Below are 6,555 nucleotides of genomic sequence, written 5' to 3'. Positions count from 1 at the left end.
TAGATATGAGAGGATGATATAAATATTTGTGTGTACTAGATCAACTCGAACAAGGATGCCAAGTTGGCATTACTAAATGAATCCATATTACACCAAATTGGTCAACAAGGAGGTCGGTAAGCCATTAAGGGTCGGATTCATTTATTTGACTGATAAGGTAACTTGGTTGTCCCCTATTGTCATTGTTCCCAAAAAGAAAGGTAAGGTCTAGATTTGCTTAGATTATTGTAAGCTCAGTGCTCCACCAATTACAAATACTTCCAAGCAAATCCCTTAAAGAGATATAATCCATAAAATAGATTTTAAAGGAACTTCAATGCAGAGAAGCAGGACAAAATGTCATGCAACGCTGAACATTCAAATGTGGCATGTCAAAGACATAGTCTAATGAGAATCCAATAAAAAGTCCACTCACATCAAATATGGGACTTAAGGAGGAGCATGAGGATACACTATACTTACACCGCTAACACTAACACCAATAGGATCTTACATCAACCCCTACTAAAAACCTTTTCCTAATAACTTACCCCTTGGAGTTTTCTTTTTCTTTTTCTTCTTCCTTCTTTGGATGTTCACAAGTACTCAACTCGGCTCATTCAAACCATGACGTGCTACTTCCAAAAGAATCACTCATCCATACAGCCACAACGATACCATAAAAAGGATTCAATACATCCCTCTACTACAATGTAACAAATTTAAAGAAGATTTAGCCCAGTGCATAGGAAAGACTACTTAGCATGATCTTCATTAACAACACTCCAACAACCATGACCTTTGCATGATCCATAGGACTGGATGGAGATCAGGAATGGGGGCATGTTAACCGATTGGTTAACAATATGCCATCGCTAGTTAGGGATGTCATTTGATGGATATTAGCAAGTCCATAGAGCTAGGATTGTGCCTTGGATCCAAATAGGCCCAAGATGGTAGTAAAAGCGTGAGGAAAGAGAGTGCTATAAATGGAATAAAGTTGGCCCTCCCTTCAAAATGTGACATGTATAAAAGGCCAAGTGGTTGACTTTGATCTTCATTGTTGGAAGCACAAGTTTGGAATACAAGCTCCCTCTTCTTTTCCAAGAGTTTCTCCCATCTTCCCTTTCCCTCATCCTCTCGTGGAAACACATTGCAACAATTCGGGAGCCACTTGAGTGACACTTGCGGATGGCTCATGCTTTGCATTACTCTCACAAGGAGTATCTTGGAGTGGAGGCTCCATTAGCATTCCTTCAAGATCCCCATGACACGTGAGTCACTGTTGAGACTACACAACTTGACCCACAAAAAACAATAAGGTTCTGGAGCTTTATTTGTCTGAGTCATCACATCGACAGGAGTCTGATAATGCACCATACAAACCCCTAAAATGAGGACTACAGTTGAAAAGGTTTCTAGACGGGGGATTCTAGGAAAGGCTTCCAAGCTAGAATTGAAAGAAAGAAAAAATAAAGAAAAGAGGATGAGTGGAATTTAGATAGTTAATGGTGATGTTAGTAAGAGAATTTGGAAAAAAAGCTTTGAAGGTCACAAGAAACTCATCCAAAACCATATTGATATCTTCACCTCCATTTTGCAATTGAATGCATCTTCTGGAGCTATTTGTATGTGGAGGAGTGCCTTGGGATACCAAGGGTTAATGTGTCTTTCACTAGCCCTAGACCTTTGCTGGTGAGGAGCTTCTTCCATGGTAACAACGTGTTGTGAAGGGATCTAGTATATTTTGTCATAGTAGGTTTTTGTTGGGATCCACATTACCATCGTAAGATCTTTGAATTTGCAATGTCCTTGTTGATGCCATCTTTCCGGTGCTCGTCAATTACATCCTCTAGCCTGTTCAACTTGGAGATTGTCTCACCGTAATAAAGCGATATAAGTTTTATGCATCAAATATGAGTAGGATTACAATGTCTCAGAGATCTTTTGCTTTTGTGCAGCCCAAGTTTCAAGTGAGAGAGTTTTTGGTAATGAAGATAAGTCGTCGTTCACATTGGAACGTTCTTGTGGGACTTCCATCGTGATGGGCATTACTGGTATGGCTCGGGGGGGTCACTCATCATATGTAACCCTATCACGTGAGTTCAACAGAAGGATTTTTTTAATTTCTAAAATTTACAGAAATAAATATACATAAGGGACTATTTAAAATAGTTTTGGAAAAAAATTACAGATTTGTATAGAAAAGGGGTACATTTTATTAATGAAATTTTTTACAGATAAGGGACTTTAAATATAGGCCTTGAACGCACGTGATATAGAGGGTTTATACATAGTGACCCCCCCGAGTGGTATGGCCAATTCTTATGTATTCACCCAGATGATAGATGTCAACTTTCTCAGTAAGGAAAGTTCTTCTATGGCTCCCAAAGTGGATCCTATTTGTGTCTTGGCACGTTCTTGTGGTACTCTCTTTTTTCAAGATAGGTTCTTGTGTTACTGCTAGTTGCCTTAAAGATTATGATATAAATTGATATGCCTTTTGATAGATTTGCGATCAAGTTCTTGTGTTACTGTCTCTCTTTTTGAGACAAGTTCTTGTGTAACTACTCGAGAGAGGTAGATGCAGTCCTTTGCATCTGATCCTCCTGCATTGGTTCTTTTCCCTTGTCCTTGAAAGCAAGTTCCCGTTATTCTTGGCATCTTTATAGAGTAGGTTCTTGTGTGATTACTACTGGTGCATCTACACTCATTGCTGCTTTTGTATTGATAGATTTGGGGCTCTTCTCCTACTTTTGCGATGGAGATGGTGTACATTTAGGCTTAGGGCAAGCATGCATGGGCTATTGATTGCTCTTGGGAGGCTTGGGTACCCATATATAAGGGTTGTCAAGGTAATATCCCTGGGCCTTGAGTAGTCTTGTGGGAACCCATTGGTAATGTACCTTCCTTGTTGGATGGCGTCTTCTTCTTCGTTGATGTTGAGGTTTGTTGTTTACATGATGGGGTGGCTGGCGATGGTGAGGCTTGATGTTTAGAGGAGGGGGTGGCTTTATATGTTGAGGTTTCTATGGAATCCAAAAATATGATTCACCCTCAAAGTATCCTTGAGCCTCTAGTAGATCATTTAGGATTTATATTTTCTTGGTTTCTCTTTTTCTTTGTTTTCTTTGCTGGTGAGGTGCTTACTAAGGTTGAGAAGTGGAAGTGAATGTTGATGTTGATGCTTGAATGTTGGGCCGATTGGTAGTTCTTATAGCACATGTTGTTGTGGGTGGATTCATCACCAAACAACCCTTTGTAAGTGTCTTGCATCCAACTTCTACCAAGAATTGCGGCATCCGTTAAGGTACCTACAGGAGTTACATAAAACTTGCAAGGCACAATGTAATTGTCCAAGGAAACATTCAACGTTAAAGAACCAATAACCTTAATAGAGATACCCTCTATGGACTGATTTTTAGAATCACATACTTGAAGGCATACCTGGCCGAGATGTTTTAATGTTTCCCAGGAGATCAGGTTGTGGCTTGCTCACTAATCTGCCATGACCTGTACTCAGCATGATGTTACAACCCAAAGTTTAGATGTTGTCATATCTATCTCGTTAGGATCAATAATATTATCAATTCTTGGTCTAGTTGGATTACTCTTATGGTGTAAAAGGGTGCTCTTCTCGGCTGAGAGAGGGTGTCTTCTTCCAATAGTCCCAATAGAATTTTATTGTAAATTTAAAGAACAACAAAGGTGGGAAACACAAACAAATAGAATGAGAGAGAGAGAGAGAGAATCTTCTTCATACCACAGGGAAATTTGAAACCAAAGCAAATAAAATTAGAGAGAGAGAGAGAGAGAGAGAGAGTCTTCTTCATGCCAAGGGAAATTGATACTCCGAGGGACCGATACAGTAAAAAAGAAGGGCATGCGACTTACACAAAAGGCTACCACAAGCGGCCACATATTCGCAACAATCCACGCACATGCGTCACAAACCATACATTCTAGAGTCCACCACGAAGGCGAAGAACTAGATTCCTTTTGAATGTTGTAGTCCGCAAGAGTACGACCGTCTTCGAGTTGCTTGCCAGCAAAAATCAGACACCGCTGATCAGGTGGAATACCCTCCTTGTCCTGAATCTTCGTCTTCACATTGTTGATGGTTTCAGAGCTTTCCACCTCCAACGTGATGGTCTTTCCAGTCCACGTCTTCACAAAAATCTGCATCACAAGATGGAGCGTAGACTCCTGAATATTGTAATCTACCAAAATGCGACCATCCTCCAGCTGCTTCCCAGCAAAAATTAGCCTCTGCTGATCGGGAGGAATTCCTTCTTTGTCTTGAACCTTAGTCTTCACGTTGTGAATAGTGTCAGAGCTCTCAACCTCCAACGTAATTGTCTTACTCATCAGTGTCTTCACAAAAATCTGCATGCCACCTCTCAAGCGCAACACCAGATGTAAGGGATCTTTAAACTGCTTGCCGGCAAAGATGAGGCGCTGCTGGTCAGGGGGATTTCCCTCCTTATCCTGAATCTTGGTCTTCACGTTGTCATTAGTATCACAGCTTTCAACTTCAAGCGTGATAGTCTTACCGGTGAGTGTCTTGACGAAGATTTGCATGCCACCTCTCAAGCGCAGCACCAGGTGAAGGCTGGGCTCCTTTTGGATGTTGTAATCGGCCAAGGGTGAAGGGTGGACTCCTTCTGGATGTTGTAATCGGCCAAGGTGCGGCCATCTTCAAGTTGCTTGCCGGCAAAGATGAGGCGCTGCTGGTCAGGGGGGATGCCTTCCTTGTCTTGAATTTTAGTCTTGACGTTATCCATGGTATCAGAACTCTCGACTTCGAGGGTGATGGTCTTGCCGGTGAGGGTCTTGACAAAGATCTGCATGGTTGTTGAAAACAAGGAAGCAGAAGAAGAGACAGAGAGTGCGATGGGTGAAACCGTGGACGAGGAAGACCAAGGGGGTTTTAATAGTAGCATGTTTGCAAGTTCCTCATTGGATCTCTGGCTGCACTTGGGGCTGAAGGTCAAAGAGCAGCAAATAGCTAACTACATTGCGTGTAGTATTTTTTAGAAGTTTTATCGTGATTTTCAGTATTAGTCCCTTTCAGCTGCATTACATCACTCTGGCTTTATTTATTGAAGCACGTAATCCACTTCACTCTGCGCTACCATGTTCAACTCTGGAATGAAGGAGTTCTCTCCTCTAAAATAAAACTCTGGAGTTTATTGTGTTCTAACGTTGCTTGCAATTGTTCCCTCTCAGTCAATGTTGCATTCACTCTATTTTTGCTACGTGTCGCTGCCTACATACCATATAAAAGCTTATGTAGCTATTGCTCTGTCTCACTAGATGTTCTCAGGCTATGTCTATGGTATGCCTCTTGTTGGCAGATAGGAACTTCAACAGGCTCGGATAGCCTGCTGGCCCCGGTTCGCAGTGACCGGAGCTTCCCGGTGGAGTGGATTGGAGTGCGGTCAGGGTGGTGGGCTGCCAAAAAGCTCTCCATACACTGGTGCGTGCATATGGCCGGAAAACCTTTGGTTCAAGATGAATTTGTCCATCAAAGAGACGTACAAAGAAACTACGCAGAGAAACAAGATGTATTACACTGTAGAAAGATCTCTGGTACCAACTGTGAAATAGCTATGGTGGATGACGTCGTCAAGTAAACCGTAGAAGGTAAAGGAACCAGAGGTAAAACTATTGCGCGGAACAAAACAAAATTCATAGCATGTCCCCCTACTAGATTTACAAATCAAACGTAACTTCTATGAATACCTGTTGGGTATTTCTCTACACACGACTGAATTCAAGCATTTTATAACAAAGTCTGAATGGAACAGAGCAACACAACGACATTACCTCCCATCCCAGACGTTTCGACGTCCACAACGCTCAGTGCCAGTAGAAATCGAACGATGCAAATTATGCAGCGATCTCAAGGCAGTTGCTATGCAGCAAGCTCTCTATTTCACGCTTTTATATTGCGGTGAAAGACGATGGAGCACGCACAAAACATCAAGATAGCATCTCCTATTCTTGAATACTCTTTGGAAAGGTCGACCGCTCATACCTTCTACTGTTTTCTAAATACGCTTTCTATATTGACACCGATCTAACATACCACATGCAGCACAGACTCCATTAGAAATCCCCATTTTAATTTAGCCCTATGCAACATCACGCAACACTCGAACATGCATGATGCTGCTCACTTCCAGGGAATATACAACCTACGCTCAAATAGAACTCGAGAATCATCACATACTGTTTCTGAAAAGCGACACACACCCTGCTGTATGCTTCTAAGCATAACGCCCAAGACAACACCGCCGAAAATCCTGTATACATGATAGCCTTGCGCAGGAGAGAAGACGGCGAGAGGCTAGCCCAATACAAGCACAAAAAGAGGGAAGATGGCGAGAAGGCAGCCCAACACAAGCAAAGAAAAGGAGAATAGAAAGAGGGAAGATGGTGAGAAGGTAATCTAACCTCATAACCCTACTTACCGCATGGTCTCGCTAACCGGGTCAATGTTCACGAATGCCACACAAAAACAACCACTAATAAACACAACCTAAGTACGGCCTGGACACGTGCCATCCATCG

At 42.1% G+C, this 6,555-nt stretch overlaps 1 pseudogene; it reads right to left on the bottom strand.

Annotated features, from left to right (window-relative positions):
• Positions 1 to 3,941: 3,941 nt before the first annotated feature.
• Positions 3,942 to 4,829, bottom strand: LOC147897107 (polyubiquitin-like; annotated as a pseudogene).
• Positions 4,830 to 6,555: the final 1,726 nt, after the last annotated feature.

This window comes from Dipteris shenzhenensis, chromosome 11, assembly GCF_047967505.1.
Source record: "Dipteris shenzhenensis isolate YYH24624 ecotype China chromosome 11, Dip_SZ_1.0, whole genome shotgun sequence".
In the NCBI taxonomy this organism is placed as follows: Eukaryota; Viridiplantae; Streptophyta; class Polypodiopsida; order Gleicheniales; family Dipteridaceae; genus Dipteris; species Dipteris shenzhenensis.
This window is presented reverse-complemented; position numbering and strand designations above follow the sequence as displayed.